The sequence below is a fragment of the Equus przewalskii genome, chromosome 2 (genome assembly GCF_037783145.1).
Source record: "Equus przewalskii isolate Varuska chromosome 2, EquPr2, whole genome shotgun sequence".
In the NCBI taxonomy this organism is placed as follows: Eukaryota; Metazoa; Chordata; class Mammalia; order Perissodactyla; family Equidae; genus Equus; species Equus przewalskii.
Genome location: NC_091832.1, coordinates 9,870,658 through 9,887,615, shown reverse-complemented (window position 1 = coordinate 9,887,615; position 16,958 = coordinate 9,870,658). Strand labels below are relative to the sequence as shown.

Genomic DNA, 16,958 nt, shown 5'->3' with positions numbered 1-16,958 from the left:
AATTAGACACGTAAAGAAGGAATACTGTCAGATTGTTTTAGGGAGACATAGGCAGGCTTGGGATATGAACTGGCAGAAAACCAAACCAAAACAAAAAACCCTCAGCTCACGAGCAGAGCTCAGTGGTGGGAGAAATCAAGCTGGTAGTTCTTAGCTGTCCAGATTAGCAAGCGCATGGCATCACGGAGATCTGGACTCTCCGGTGGGCTTCAAGAGAAGAGAGAAGAGATCCTAGGCCCCAAGGAAGAGGTGTACCCATCTAAAGGGAGCCTAGGTTTGACATAGAAGCTTCATATATCATCTCATTTACTCTTTACCAGATCCACAACCTGGTTTCCAGGGCTATCAGCACTAGGATTTGGGCCCAAAACTCCAGATAAGAATAATGTTTTGCTTGACTTCACATGGGTCAGACTTTATATATTTCCTTCCCTTGCAGCCTTGGTGGGAAGGAATAACTAGTCACGGAACAGAATTGGGTGAGGTGTGTCCCAACACTAGAGTCACTACCCTTCCTTGTGTGGAATTCTTTGCTCCTTTCCCTGTGGCTCTGATGGGGACACTCTGGGTGTTTTTTTCTTGAAGCCAAGGCTCAGGCTAGGACACTGGGGAAAACAGAGGAGGACTCTGGAGTCATTTTGTTTCTAGACCACGTGAGCCTCATAAGCCTGAGATAAAAGACCTCACATTTTAGTTCAGCTCAGCTTGGCGGAATTCTGCACCGGGATTTGGAGCCAAAGTCCCAGGTAATGATGACAACTAACTTCTCCTCCCTTGTGATCTATTTGCTTCAGGGAGCTTCCAGGGAGAGTTGGCCAGGATGAAGTTGGGTGTGAGAATTTTTGAGTCCCCCGGCCAAATGCTATCACGATATTATCTCAGTAACATCCTCAGCAATATTGCTGTCTACTAGTTTTGGCCAGAGACTGATTATCCTCCAGTTCTCTGCCAACCTCCTCCTTGGGACCTAGACTCTGTTTGCTCTTCTCTTGAGCCCCAGCCAAAAGTCTAGACTTTCTTGATGCCCGTTGCTGGCTAACACGGACATCTAAGAACTAAGTGCTTGATTTTCCCATCACTGAGCTCTGCTTGTTTGCTACTTTTATTGGGACTCCAAATGCAGACCACTTTAATGATAATGGTGATTTCTTAATAGCCAGTAGAGTAGTTGGCCTCTTGTTCAATCATATTCTTCCTTTCCCTTTCTCCTCCACTGTTGAGCAGAACTGTGAGTTGAGTTCCCAGAGTGTCAACCAGGGTGGGTAAATTACCAAGGTAATGGCAATAATGGCCATTCGTAGAGCACTGTAGCTTACTGGAAAGAACATTGACTGGAATCAGACAGAATTAATTTCAAATCTGTGCTTAGCTACTTACAAGCTGAGTGGCTTTAAACAAGTCACTTCACCCTTCTCAGCCTCAGTTTCCTCACCTATAAAAAATAGGGGTAATAACTCTACCAGATACGACCTTAGAGAGAAGTAATTTCTATTTCATTTCTCAAGGGTTCAGCTCATGCTATACTCCTCCTTGTACCCTCAGTGCATACAGATCATCTGGCATACAATAGGTGGACAGTAGATGATAACAGTTAGTAACATTTGAGAAAGAAGATATTCTGAACATCTAGCAAAACAAGAAAGAAAAAGAAAAGAAAAAGATCATCTTGTTCTTCACTGTATGGATGTAGAAATCAGAGAGGCAGATGGGTTAAGAGTTCAAGGCAGTTCTAATTACAATGCTAATGTTATTAGCTGTTAATCATCTGCCTGTTGCTATCATCTCTGCTCAGAGTCAGATATGCTCTCTCTTTCTGAAAGCAAATCCTTGTTCTCTAAAACATCGTTAATGTAATTAATATATTTCATTACCTTTGTTCCGGCATTAGCTGCTCAAACTAAATAAAACAGGGGAAGATTCTGGCCACTCACTGAGGAGCTGTAGTGTGTGTGTGTATGGTGGGGAGGGAGAAAGAGAGACAGAGAGAAAGAAAGGGGTGGCCAGTTCTGTAGATTTATGGAACTTGCTATGTGGAGCTATAGTTAAAAGCTTGTGTCAGGGTGGCAGTGGTTGGGGGGTAAGGGGTTGCGTATCAGTTGAGGAATGGATGCAACCTCTGAAATAGTTGTTTTTCGGATGGGCAGGTAAAATTTGAAGAGCCTTGTCCAAATCCTAGACAACCCTTTTGTGGCTGAACAGCCAGATTTCTGCCCAGTTCAGTCTAAAAAGGATTGGCCAAGCTCTGCCAAGTCAATCCTAAAAGGAGCTCAAACAGAACTGTGGAAGAGCCTGGACTTTACATTCAGGAAATTGTGAGAATGATTTAAAGAATAACAGTCTCTGTTGCATGAGGTGTAATTAGGGTTTTAAGTACCTTTTAAACAGATGGCCGGCCACCCAGGCAGGAAACTGATCATGCTTCTGAAGAAAAGAAGGAAATGTAGCCCCCCCCCCCCCCCCCCCCCGCCTCTTGCTAGCCTGCAACCCCAAGCTTCAGGGATCAGCACTCATTTCCCTAGTGGGTTACGGGTGCTGGTCCCTATAATTAATAAGCATAAAATCTCTGGCACCTCTGGACTCTAGCACCGTGGAAGATGTCTCTTCATGCATGCATTTATTCAACAAATATTTCAGCACTAACTATGTGCCTAACGGAGAGATTAATAAGATATGGTTCTGTCAGTAAAGAGCCCACAGTCTAATGAAGGAAAAAGACATATAATATAGTGTGATACATGCTAAGATGGAGTTTGGGCAAACCATTGTGGGGGCACAGATGTGTCTAAGTATGCCTGGGGAACTGGGCCTTCAGAGGCAGTCAGGATGAACAGGAAGTAACCACACCAACAAGTGTGAGGGAAATCATTTAAGGCTGAGGGACTAACATGTGCAAAAACTTGAAAACAAGAAAGAACTTGGTCTATTCTAGGAATTGCAAATAGTTGAGAATAGTTTGAGCACAGAGAAGAAAAGTTGTGGCAGTGGGAAAAAATGAGAGGGAGAGAGATTTGCCCAAGTGCTTCAAAGGGGTCAGAGACTAGTGCTCCCTGCCAACCCCCAACATACAGAGGACATTTTGAATGCTGCTATTTCCTGCCCCTAGGGATTCCTGATCACCTGGGATAGTGTTCTGTTAAGTTTAGGAGGCCTCAATTTAAAACACTCTTAAAAGGGCATTTGGTTGACTTGGCTGACTTCCAGAAGCAAATGAGATAGTGGATATAAAGAACTTAACACACTCTAGTCACTCTATAGAGTCAGAAGACCTGGTTTATTATCCAACTTTTGCCATTTAGGGCTGTGTGAACTTGGAGAAGCTATTTAACTTCCCGAAACTTCAGTTTCTTCAGGCGTCAAATGGGTATGATTATGGAGAGGATTCAATAAAATAACTTACTATCAATCTGTAAACTGAGGCATGCTGCCTAAGTGAAAGGGTTTATTAGCATTAATTAGGATTCACCTCTATCCTGTGGGTACCTGGACACCTCAATCCATTTATACCTGTGTCTAGATCAAGGTCTCCCCTTTCCCACACTGCCGAGCTTTGGCTCTCCCACCAGCTGTGGTCAGCGAGAATCCCAGCTGACCACACAGATTGGCTCTCTGCTGCCCCCACCCGTCTGGAGCTAGCTTCCACAGTAGCTAGAGGACCAGAAGCTCAGTCTGGTGCTACTTGGGCCTCCCTCTCACACTTCCTGATATGGCAGGAACAGAGAGCGCAGCACCCAAGGCCAACTTCAGTCCATAACCCTTTCTAGCCAGTGTTTATGTGTGCTCACAGAAGCACCTGGGAGATGTAGGCCCATTTTGGGTGGCGTGAAGGCTGTGTGGTCAGCAAGCAAAAGGCCAAGAAATTCCTTTTCTGTCCAGACTCTTGGCAACTTCTTGAGCACCTGATTGGCTGCAGTCACACCAAGAATGTCCCCAGGATTAGGCCAAATTCATAATTTGAGAGACGGATTTGGAAAGGCCATCATCCCCTTTCAGAAGCCAATGATTTCACCAGCTTCATCTTCCAGCTGCACAAATTGGTTAATTACAAGTCTTGTAATTTGCAATCAATATTATCTCCTTGGCATCTACTTCACTGAAGGCAAATATTTATGGCTACATCTGAGAAAGGCCACATTGTCTTAATCAGGAGCCATACAAGGAACACTGAGCTAAGTGACTCTTAGGGCACTGATGTTGGTTTTTGCTTTTTAGGTCTGGAAGATTTAGAGGAGAAAATACAGGCAGATGCTAAGTCACGGCCTTGATTTTTACAAGATAAAAACAACCAGAGGCACTGATCCCAAGGAACAAATCTTAAACATGGAGGAATGCTTTATGCACAAAGATGCCTGTCACAGAATTTTTTTATAATGGTGAAAAAATATTAACAAATGTTCAATAGAAAAGAGATAACTAAGTTATTATGTATTTACTTGATGGCATATTATCCAGCCATTAAAAGTAATGATGATGAAAAACTACATATTAACACAAAAAATTCTTATGCTGTGCTGCTAAGAGAGAAAAGAATAAGAAACAGAATAACATAGGTGTTCAACATCTTCTTAAAAACATGCATGGAGTAAAAAGCCTGGAAGGAAATACATTGTAGGGGATCAGAAGTGGCCACCCCAAAATGTGTCTCTTGGGCTTGATTATCTGTAAGGACAAAAGTCTCTGAAAGAAATTGACCTTCCCCCGAACTGCCTAAAAGAATTAAAGATGGAAGGCCTGTCCCCAGGACAGGCCATCACCATAGATAACTCAGTAAGTTAGACTGGGAGGATCCTTGCTAAGCCCATTTTTACCAAAGCCTATGTCTCTCTCTCTCATCACATTGTCTATAGACGGCTCAGCAAACATTTGTTTACCAAACATTTGCTTTTCTATCTCCATGTGAATTGCCTTCCACCCCTTTAAAGTCCCAAGCCACTGACCCCCAACATCCTCCTTTGCCTTTAGCTAAAGATGTTATTTAAAGTTGCAGCTTCATTCATTTTGGCGAGTTACTGAGTTTTCCTGGGTTTCTCCGTGTATGCATGTTATTAAACTTTGTTTGATTTTTCTCCTGTTATCCTGTCTCATGTCAATTTAATTCTTAAACCAGCCAGAAGGACCTAGAAAGTAGAGGGACAGTTCCTCCTCCCCTACAACATCAATATGGAAATGGGGGTCATCTTTGAGCATTTCACTCTCTATTTTTCCCTACCTTTTTCTTGAATAAATGTGTATTAATTTTACGATTAAAAAATCATTTAAAAAGGCAAGCAGAGGATTGGTCATACTGGCAACTTCACAAAGTCACTGTATTCCACAACCTGGAGTGAAGAAGCCAGCTTGCATCGTGAAAATACATTGTCATTTCATCAGGAGAGAAGTTTTAAGAATCTATATTATGGCAGACCCATTACTGAATGCTTGTCTTTGGCTTCAAGGCTTCAGGAAATATTAGGGAAGGACACCTCCCCCACCGGATGAAAGAGATTAGTGCAGAGTTCTGGGGGAGCACAGAACAGGCTCCTAAACCAGCCTGAGTGGTCAGTGAGGGATATTTGGAGGTGGTAACGTTCAAAATAGATTTAAGGATAAGGAGGCCAAGAAGCAGAGAAAGAACATTCTAGGAAAATAAAACAGGTTGAAAGAGGTACGTGAAAGAATCTATGATGTTTGGGGACTAACCAGTACTTCATTGTAACTGAAATGTTGGGTGCACGGGAAACGAGTGATAGAAGGGGTCCTTAGGCCAGATTCTGAAGGGCCTTGAATGCCTCCCTAAAGCAGCCCTTCTCTGAGAAGGGCTGGAGAGGTTAGGGTTTATCCTGAGAGCAGTAAGGAGCCATTGGGAGTGTTAAGCAGGAATAGGAAGTAGTCAAAGCTGTGTGCCAAGAATGTCTCTCTGGGGGCAGCATGGACTTGGGGATGGATTTGTGGAGGACAGAGACAGAGAGTGAAGGCAGAGCCCAGCTTAGGGACTACAGCAGTAGTTCTGGTGAAAGATGCAAACCGTGAAGCAAGGAATACTAGACTTACAAACGCCCTTAGAAATCTTCCAGTCCACTGCCTGCATTTGACATGGGAGGAAGAGCAAGCTCCAGAAAAGGAAGCTTTATCATATTTTGATTTATGGAAACTTAAGGTACTCTGAGCTCCTTGCAAGAGGCTTAATAGGCTTTAGCCTATCCCCCAATGGTGTTTTCTTCTGTTTAATGTATTTTTGACAAAAGGTTGTCCAGCTGCTGCTCACACATTTCCAGTGATGGGGATCTCACCACCTAAGAAAGTTGACAGTAAGTCCATGCTTGAGTCCAGAGGTCTTTCTATTGAGCCTAAATATGTCGTCCTATAGCTCTATCCTCCAATCATAGTGGTTCCCCAGGAAGCCACATAGAGTCGTTCTGCTTCTCCTGTACTATGCTACATGTGCTTTTACACTGACCAGCTCATTCAATCTTCTCAACAGCCCTGTGATGTAGGTATAATTATGATTCCTACTTTACAGGTGGAAAAACTGATACAAGAAGCCACGTGGAGAGAGAGTCAGTTTCTTCCCTGGATTTTCTCTTCTCTATCTTCAGGTTTTTCTGACTCCAGTTTGGTTCTGAGTATCTTCTGGGCCCTGGGCACTTCTTGAGAAAACACTCCGATTTAAAGTTCAGAGATCTGAACTGAATGTTGGGATCCCCAGAGACCTGTAACTGAGACAGAGTGCAGAGGGACCATCATCCCTTGTGATGGTGAATTTTATGTGTCAATTTGACTGGGCCACAGGATGCTTGGATATTTAGTCAAATATTATTCTGGGTGTTTCTGTGAGGGTGTTTTTGGATGAGTTTAATATTTACATCAATAGACTGAGTAAAGCAGATTGCTCTTCCCAATGTGGGTGGGCCTCATTAAATCAGTTGAAGGCCTGAGTAGAACAAAAGGCTGACCTCCCTCCCCTCTCAAATAAGAGAGAACTCCTCTTGCTTGAACGTCTTCAAGTTGGGACATCAGTTTTTTCCTGCCTTTGGATCCTAATTGACACATTGGCTCTTCCTGGGTCTCAAGACTGCCTGCCCTGCCTGCCTTTGGACTAAACCTATATCATCAGCTCTCCTGGGTCTCTAGATTGCCAGTGGAAGACCTTGGCACTTGTCAGTCTCCATAAATGCATGAGCCAATTCCTTGTAATAAATCTTGATAGATAGATAGATAGATGACATACATATATATCTGTTGGTATTGGTTCTGTTCTGATAATTAGACTTCTGTTAATACAGCATCTGGTCACACTGGCCCTTTTGGCATCCACAGAGCTTTGCTGGCACCAGAGTTCACCTAACCAGTGGCAGAGCTAGGATGCAAGCCTAGGTCTCATGGCCTCTGCCCAGGGTCCTTTCCCTCCACAATACAGCACCAAAACATACCAGGACCATCTGAGAGACAAAGTTCCCTTATTGCCTGTACCAGCCCTCTGGCATCAGACCTTCCAAGATTCTAGAGGGGCAAAGGCTTGGTTTCTGAATACATCTAACTGTTCACTACGTGGTTATCCATTAATAGAACAAAGATTTCCCTCCTTCTGATAGTGTGTTTTTCAGTAGGCACAGTCAGGAAACAAATCCTAAGAAGCAATTTTGCTTTCCCATCACCGTCTATCACCTCTGGCTCCCTCTGTACTGAGCACCTCTGGTTCCTGCTCCGTAGGCTGGAACAAAGTGCCAAATAATTAACTAACCTCCCCTGAAGTGAGCCAGCCCTACCTAGAGACCAGTGCATACTCAGAGGTTGGCGAGACTTTGGCACCAGGGCAAAGGACAGCTGGTGCAGACTGAGGACTCTGGTGATCAAAGGCTTAGGTCTCTGCCTCTTACCCGTCCTGATTTCTTCTCCATTCCCCAAGGCCTCCACTTAGAATGCACTTCCCTTTTCTTGTCTGCTTGATAAGTTCCCATTCTTCCCTCAATTCCCAGCTCCATTGCCTCCTGCTCTGGGCAGAGCTTCCTGCTCCCTCCTTAGTGCTCAGGCAGCATGCTGCACACATTTCTACCCAAGCATGACTATTGTGTGTTATTTCTTCTTGTTTCTTCCTTTGGACTTTCTCTAGGTCAAGGATCAAGTCTGATTCCTGGTTCTCAGTGCCCAGCACAAAATATGAAGCAGAAGATGCCCAAAAGGCATGTACAATGCATGAATGAATGATTGAATGAGTGATTAATAATTTGAATTTCAAGTTTGCTTATTTCATCTCTGAATCAAGGCCTTAACTTCAGCATCTATAGAATGGAGGTATCTTCTTCTCATAACTGCTGTGAGGAATAGATGAGAGAAAGGGGATAGTGGGACCATGTGATCACACAGAAAGGCTGTGTGTGTGTGCATGGGAGCATGCCTTGTGAGCCATGGGGGTAGTTAGTTACCTTCTCCCAAGATGTGTCAACAAGACTGTGAGCCCTCCAAGGGCCATACGTTTCTTTGAGTCTCTTTTCTCCCTTCCTCCCTCCCTCCTTGCTACCCTTCTTTCCTCCTTCCTTCCCTTCTACCTTCTTTCCTTTCTTTCTTCCTGCCCTGTTTTCACTGAACTCTTCATATATGCGAGGCACTGGGGATACAATACAAGGAAGGTCAAACCTATTTTCTGCTTTTAAGGAGCTCACAGTGAGGGAGTCAAGATATAAAATGACAATCTCAATCCAGCATGTCAAGAGCTGGGACGCAGACAACCTGGGGGCTGTGTGAGCATAAACGAAGGGCATTCACCATAACCCACAGGGTGAGAGCAGACTCCCTTAGGAAGACTCAACCTCCCACAGATAGGAGTCAGTTAATTGAAGAGTGTACTAGACATAGGGACAGCCATGTTAGGAAGAGCAGAGATGAGAGAGAATGGATGACATCAGATAGTTCAGAGTTTAAAGTGTTGGGTGAGGGCTGGTGGAGGAGAAGGTGGTTGGGCAAACGTTAAAATACAAGACTGGAGGGGAAGACAGGGGCTTTACTAGCCATGGTGAGGTATTGGCCTTTACCTGCGGGTCAGTGCGAGCTGTGGGATGAGTCGACCTGAAGGAATAACATGTCCAGATTTGCTCCCCAAAGGTGTGAAACAGGAACCCCAAGGGAGGAGGACATCTGTGGGGGAGGCTCTGGACTTGACATCTTTGGGATAAAAGCTAAAGGCTGGGGAGCTTGGCCTAGGGAAGAGAAGACTTGCAGGTCAGCCAGGTGCTGTCTTCATGTCCGAGGGGCTGCTGGGCAGAGGAAGCAGATGTGCTCTGAGTGCTCCGAACAGTCCAAGGACCCATGGGTGTGACTGGTTGGTCTGGAATCTCAGCTCTGCCACTTACTACTGTGTAAGCCTGGCAAGTCACTTAACCTCACCAGGCCTCAGTTTCCCCATTTATAAAATTAGAATGGTAATACTGACTTTAGCACATTTCTGTAAGGATGTATGTGAAGAGGCACATCAAGTGCCCAGCACATGTTTGGCACATGGGAGACGCACATGTTAGACGCCTCATGACTCTAAACATAAATACTGGGATGGGAGAGAAGCATGTTGGCAGGGGGCGTGTGGAGGGAGGAGGGAAACGGGAATAATTTCAGTTTTGAACACAAACACAATTCCATTTGCTTCCTATTTTGGGAATTGCTGCGGAGGCCAGGAGGGAAGGAAGGATCCCATTTTAGTGCAACCCGCCTTCTCACTGGGGCTGAGACTTCCAATACTCCAACCTGCCTCTTGAATCAACTTTATGAAAGATTCAGTTGCTGAACTGGCCTAAGGGGCATGAGTCTTCTTTCAAGGATCAACTTAAGTATCCGGCCTTAGAAAAGCCCTCCCTGATGCAGCAATCTATCCAGGACCTTCTGGTGGAATATCTCATTGTACCTTTTATTTTACCTACATTATAGCTTGTCCCTATATACTTGTGTGATTGGTGTTTTTCTCCTCCCCCATGAAGGCAGGGACTGTTCTGTGATGTTCCCTACTGTGTTCCCAGTGCCTATAGCAGTACCTGGCACACAGTAGGCACTTTATTCACTGACACACTAAAGGAATAAGTATATGAATAAATGACCAAGTAGGAACCAAGGAGAAAGGGCATTTATGGCAGAGGAAACCCCATGAGCAAAGGCCGAGATGTGGCAAAATGCAGCATCTATATACATACCAAGGGAAAAGCTCAGTCCATCTAATAGAGAAAGACAGTAAAGTCTTTTGGGGCAGACTGTGTGAATTCCTCAATGCCCTGCTAAGGACACTCGGCTGTCTCCCAGGGGTGACAGAGAAACACTGAAGGTACTTAAGCAAAGACGTCCCTGTGCTGGAAGACTTAATAGGGAGAGACTGGACAGGCTTTTCCTGTCTCTGGAGTCTGTGGCTTGGTCCTCTGCTCTGTTCAGGACCTTCATTTGGGATCTCAGAGCCCTTCTTCCTTCTCCAACCGTTGCCCACTATTCGACTTGACAGAGACCCTCTCTCTTATGACAGATCCCTTTACTGCATTTAAGCTCCAAGCTCGAGGGAACAACTCCTTCCCCAAAGTCCCATGTAATGAGAGTTCCTCCTGTCATGCCTTAGATGACTCTTCTCTGCACAATCCAGCCTTGAACTTGCTTCTGAAGACCAGGTTTCAGGCTAGCCTCTGCTCCAATCATATATCTCATTTTCATTCCATAACATGGGGTTGGTGAGAATTGCATCTGTCCTCTCAAGGTTGGTAGGAGAATTAAACAAGATAAAGGGTGTGAAAGAGTTTGCTGAATTGTATAGCACTGTTAAAGCCACATGCCATCGCCAGGAAGAACTAAAGCTGGTACCCTGGGCTGGAACACAGGGACACGTTAGCAAACCACATATCTGGGTTCCGATCCTAGTCCACCACCACAACCCCTACCAAAAGCAGGTTGTGGTGGGAGATATAAGCTTCATTCAATGAGGCTCCAGAGTCTAGAGATCAGATAAAGTGGCTAAGAAAATTCTAGAAATAGCCCCACGGCCCAAGAAAGAAGACACCAACCAAGAGGAGACCAGGGACTTGGAGGTTATAAATCTCTCTAGCTAGTGGGCTGAATAAAAGCCTTGGCAGGAGAAGAATAATTCACAGCTCAAGCTTTGTCTTGCTCCTATGAATTAAGTGTTTCTATGACTTGCTGCCGGAAAATTGCCTGTTTGAGCCCAACTTTCTGAACCCTAAAAAACTCCACAAATGCTGAGGTTTTCTAGTTAATAGGAGGCCCTCAAGGATCCAGCTCCCACCCTTCCCACCATTACCTTCCACTGCATAACTTCACAGGCTCTCTTCCTATCTCCATCGCCCAAAGTCTAGGTGCGTTGGCCTGTTAGCTATCCCCAGATATGCTCTACACTTCACCTCCGGGCCTCTGTGTATGCTGTTCTCACTGCTTGAATGCTCTTTCTTCCTTCTCTCCCAATCAAGATCTGGCTTATTCTTCAAGGACTTGGTCAAATGCTATTTTTCTCTCTGAAACTTGCCCTGGTTTCTTAAGGTAGAATTTATCTCTCTTCTTTAATGCCTCCAGAGGATATCACTGTACTGTTCATTTATTTGGTAGAAAGTCTGTCACATTTGAATTTTAGTTGGCTGTTTCTATGTCTTTTCCTCCATCATATTGTCTCTTCATCCCTAGTTCTGAGCACAGGTCTTCACATAACTGAGTGCTTAGTAAATACATGTTGAAGTAAATGAAAGAGGGGTGTGGAGGGAATTAATTTTATTGCACGTCAAATGGCATGCCAAGCACTTTGTAGGTATTGACTCTTATCGTCCTGGTTGTCCCTGGCTTCCCAGGCTGTGGGCCTTTAAACAGTCAGCATTCCTGCCCATGCTGCAGAAAAGCCCCAGAAGCCCACTGGGTTAAGCTCTGGTCTCATGTCTTCATACTGTCTGCCACCCTCCACTCTGCTCTCATCTCCCTGGCTCTCGGATTGTCTGACTTCATATCCTGGCTCTTGATAACTGCCCCATGCAGTTATCAACTTCGACTCAAGGCAAAAGTCATTTCTTGAGTAACCACTATGTACAGGCAGGTTGTTCTGCATGCTTTCTTGTTTGGGAAGCCCTCTTAGGCATGGTTGCAGGGAAGAGATGGTCTTAGCTGCACAGAATCACCACAGCTGGGAAATTTTCATAGGCTAAGGGATGAGACAAACATCATGAGGAGGGTATCCCCTTTACAAATGGGGCTACAAGGTTCAGCGAGGCTGAGGACCAGCAGAGAGGTTGCACTGCTAGTAAGTGTTGAAGCTGGCGTTCAAAGCCAGGATGGGAAACTAGAGTATTCCCCCACCCCCATGGAGGTGTCTGTGGCAGTGGCTGAGTCTTGTCCATGGCTCCAGCCACTGCTAGACACGTGGCCATGGTTCCTGCTTCTGCTAGGTAACCCTAGCTCCTGGGCTGCAGTGCCACCTGTCCTCACTTTGACCCTCCAGTCTAGGATGGTAGTGTCTTCCTGCTCTTGCTAACCTCTGTTTGGCTTCTCACCTGGTACCAATTCCCTGCATTGAATCCTCTGTTTTAAATATTTGGAGTGGTTTCTTTTTCTTGGTTATACACTGACCGATACACCCAGATTTAGACAAAACTAAAAAAATATGGCAATGAGGCATGATAATAACTTGTAATTAGCCGGAACTATTAACTGTGCAATAGTAATGGTTGCTAACAATAGGTTGTGCCTTAGGCATTTCTAGACTGCCAGTTACAATCCATTCCCCGTAACTCTACTCCCTTCTTTTCCTCTCATATTTGAATGGTAAGAAAACAGGAATAACAAAACCATAGGGGTAACTTTAAATCTGTTCTACCTGATATAAAAAAGTAAGTTATTTGTAAACCTTAGTGTTTTCACTGCTGTTAGTAACACTTGTGTGTGCGTGTGAGACATCTCATAACCACTGCTCTTTGCTATGACATCTTACAAAATAAAGGGTTGTTGGAACAGAAAAGCTCTTTAGTGTTGGCAATTATGAGTCTGGAACTAGAGTGTCCAAGTCCAAGATAGGCCCAGTAACAGCTCAGACCTCTCCTTTGGGGATTTTGGACCCATTACCCACCCATCATTATCATATCATCAGAAACAGTCATGCGCACTTGCTATCTGCCAGGCATTGTGGTCTTCATGTTGACATACGAACTCAGTGAGTCATCCTAACTACCTTGTGAGGAAACTGAGTCACAGAGAAATTAAAGAACTTGCCTAAGATCACATGGAAAGTAAAGGGGCAGAGTGGAGATGTGATCCCAAGCAGTCTGGCTCCAGAGTTTGAGTCTATGCTGTTAGCCACAATTGCTTTAGTGCCTCCCTACAGAGTAGACTTGTCTATCTGGTGGCCCAGTAGAACCTTCATTCACTGTACCATGACCTCGGTTCCCCCTCTTAGATTCCTTTCCAAGACCATCACATTTTTTCCCCCACTCTTGGGATAGGAATGTGCACATTTCATAATCACTCCATTGGAAAAGTACAAGTTCTCCCGTATGAGGTTAGTGAGGGGATCAAAAAGCCTTGTCACATCACAATTCCTCCTCACCCTAGAATATAGCCAGTCAGAGCGAGGCTCAGGGCAAGAGTCTGAGGAACAGAAAATAGGGTATTTGGGAGGATTTGTCTTTCCAGGAGTTAAATGAGTTTAGAATGGAAAGCAGAAGAAAAAATAAACACCCACAAAAATGATTTTCTGCTTTTTTTTAACTTAAAATTATGGAAATTGTTTCTGACGGCAAATTGCTCCTAATTAATTTCTTGGCTCTGCTGGGAAAATGTACTGTTCTGTTGATTTCTAAATTCCACCAGCTTAATTATCAAAAGACATTTTTTACCCCTAAAACTATTAACATGTGGGTTTGCATTTGGGGGTTTGTCAGCATAGTGTGAAGGGCAAAGGGAGAGGGGGGATGGGACAAGGAGGCCTCGGGGACCCAACTCAAGGTCTAGTCCTCACATTTCAAAGTCCAGGATAAGGTCATGTCCACAGGCAAAGAAGTTGGAATGGTGCAGGCAGAATCATAATGCAGGGAGTGCCTGGGGATGGAGTTGAGAGAGCTGAGTTCAAATTCCATCTCTACTGCTTACCTTAGACAAACAGTTCAGCCTTTTCGAGCCTGAGTCATTTTTGTAAAATGGAACTAGTAATAATGTTAGCTAACATTTACAGAACTCTTGCTACATGTCAGGCAGTATCTTAGGTGCTTTTACGTGCATTAACATGCTTTTCTCTTCCACAGCCCTATGGAATAGTTATTGCAACTCTCTCCATTTTACAGGTGAGAAAAAAGTTCAGAGCCGTGTAAATTGCCTATGGTTCACATGTGATGAGTGGCAGAGGCCAGAAGAGAATCCAGGCAGCCAGGCTCACTGTGAGAGAAAAAGAATCTAGTCCCCAACTATTGGTCAACCAGGCTGCCTTCCTTTTAGACTGATAGCATCTCAAGGTCAGGAGAACATTTCCTAATTGATTATGTATCCAAAATGCAGTTAATGTCTGATAAGTAAATAAATGAATGAACAAATGGTTTAGATGCTCAATTAATTATTGGTAGAATTTAAATCTGGAATCAGTTAATTGGGTGAAGTTCAAGAAAAAATATTCAATTTCAGTCATTGGCAGATGTAATGAAATCTCTGCTGTATGTCAGTCACTGTACAAACCAATGAATAACCTTGGACACTCAGCAACTTTGCTTTTAGGGACTTATCCTAAAAAAATATTTAGCCAATTGTGTAAAGATAGATGAACAAGGATATTTACCACAGCATTCATTCATTCATTCATTCATGAAACAAATATTTGTCAAGAGCCTACTGTGTATCAAGCATTGTTCTGGGCACACCCATGGAACCAGATGAAGTCCCTGCCTTCACATAACTCACAATCTTGTAGGTAAGGCAGACAAAAAACAAGTGGCTCTACCATGTGAGGTAGCAATAAGAGCTAAGAAGTAAAATGAAGCAGGAGCAGACTGTGAAAGGAACTGACTTTTGGGTTTGGGGCTCAGCAAGTTGTCTCTGAAGAGGGGCAATTTGAGCAGAGATCTTAATGACAGGAGGTGGAGAGCAGAAGTCTAGTTTATAAGCTAGTTTTCTTTGTGACCTCAGGCAAATCACTTCAGCTTTCTAGGCTCCTGGACTGTTACAGAACAAGGTCCCTCTCCTACATCCTCCCACCTGTGTTCCAGGAGCTCCGCCCTCCCACTGGGGCCCAGAACAAGGTCAAGTTGTATCTGAGAGCGCCTATTGTTAGCAAAATATTTTGGGAAATCCCAAGTGCTACAAGATGTAAGTTAATCCTACTCATCTGCCAAAGCCAAGCTCAACTATTACTTCCTCTCTGAAGCCTTTCCTTACTTTGTCAGGAGGATGTTTCTGGACTCTCTTTATACTTTTTCCACACCTCTGTTGTAGGATTTAGTCTTTTGCAGGGCCTAATTTCTAAACTTTTCAAGGCAAGGACAATGTCTCATCTATTCCTGAATCACAACCCCTAACTCAGTGCTTGGCACACAGTGGTGCTTAATATGGGATAGCTGAATTGACTTAAAGGACATTTGGGCATTGGGGATTGCATGAGATTTTGACATGGGTTGGCTGAGTCTTTCAGTTACACTCAAATCTATTCTCATACATAGTAGACACACAAGAAAAGCTCACTGAATGAATAAGCCCACGTTGTGAAAAGCAGTTTCTTTTTGCTGGGTGAAGATTACCCAATCTTTTCAAGGAAATCCTTGTTTTGACAAATGTCAGAAATAGTAATACAGGGATGCAGACTGGGGACAAGTGGAGAGGCATGAGAAATATTCACCTTTGCTAAACATCTACTATATGGCAGGTAATGAGTTAGGTAGACCATTGAATCATTACCCTACTTGATCTCCAGAACAATCTGAAGGTAGTTATGAGTAGCCTCTTTTTATAAGTGAAGAAAACTGTATCAGAGAGATTAAGGTATTACTTTCATGCACAAAGTTGAAGCAGAGCAGTAGGACAAAGAAGCCAGGAGTGCCTGGTACTAATGTCCTTGCTCCCTGAGCCCTTGGCATGGCAGGTAGTCAGAGAGAGGCTGTAAAAGGCTTCAAGAGAGCTCTGGAAGATGCTGGGTTTTCTTCTCTTGGAGCTGCATCAGCTTACTGGCTCTTACGCAAGGAGATGGTTGGTGCTTTTAGGAGGCATGCATATAGACCCATAGTCATGCAAATAAGCATCTTGGTGCTTTAGCAAGTTGAAGGATCTGCAGCATGAATTCTGCACAACCCGGACTCCATCTCAGGTGAGAACATGGCTTTCCCAGGTCACCACGCTTGTTCTGCTCTAATGGCACCACATACTTCTCACTCAGATGGTTGCCAACAAGTCTCCCCTACTGGATTGTGAGCATTTTGAGATTCAGGGCTTGGTATTCCTGCCTCTCTTGTGCCTAGCCCAGAGCCTGGCATAAAGAAGACCTTTGCAAATAAAAGGAAAGAGACTGCGATGGTTAATTTTATATGTCAACTTGACTGGGCCATGGGGTGCCAAGATATTTGGTTAAACATTATTTCTGGGTATGTTTGTGAGGGTGTTTCTAGCTGAGATTAGCATTTGAATAGGTAGACTGAGTAAAGCAGACTGTCCTCCCCAATGGGTGGGCATCATTCAGTCCCTGGAGGGGTTGAATAGAACAAAAAGGTGGAGGAAGGGAGAACATGCTCTCCCTCTCTCTGCCTCTCATCCCGACTGCATGAGCTGAAACATTGGTCTTCTCCTGCCCTTGAACTGGGACTGTACCACTCGCTCTCACTTCTCAGGCCTTTGAACTTGGCCTGGATCTACACCACTGGCTCTCTGGAGTCTCCAGCTTTCCAACTGCAGACTATGAGACTTTTCGGACTCCATAATCATGTGAGCCAATTACTTATAATAAATCTCTTCTTATACATATAGAGTGAGAGGGTTCTTTTTCTCGGGAGAACCCTGAT

General features: G+C 44.3%; 1 protein-coding gene and 1 long non-coding RNA gene across 6 annotated transcripts in view; one reads left to right on the top strand and one right to left on the bottom strand.

Moving 5' to 3' along the window:
• Positions 1 to 16,958, bottom strand: part of AGBL4 (AGBL carboxypeptidase 4) — a 1,226,144-nt gene that overhangs the window by 278,456 nt on the left and 930,730 nt on the right. The gene's annotated exons all lie outside the window — the stretch shown is intronic.
• The window catches only part of LOC139081902 (uncharacterized), a 39,405-nt gene continuing 23,134 nt past the window's right edge, over positions 688 to 16,958 (top strand). The window contains exon 1 of the long non-coding RNA XR_011537375.1: positions 688 to 746. This is a non-coding gene — a long non-coding RNA (uncharacterized lncRNA). The remainder of the gene's footprint in view (positions 747 to 16,958) is intronic.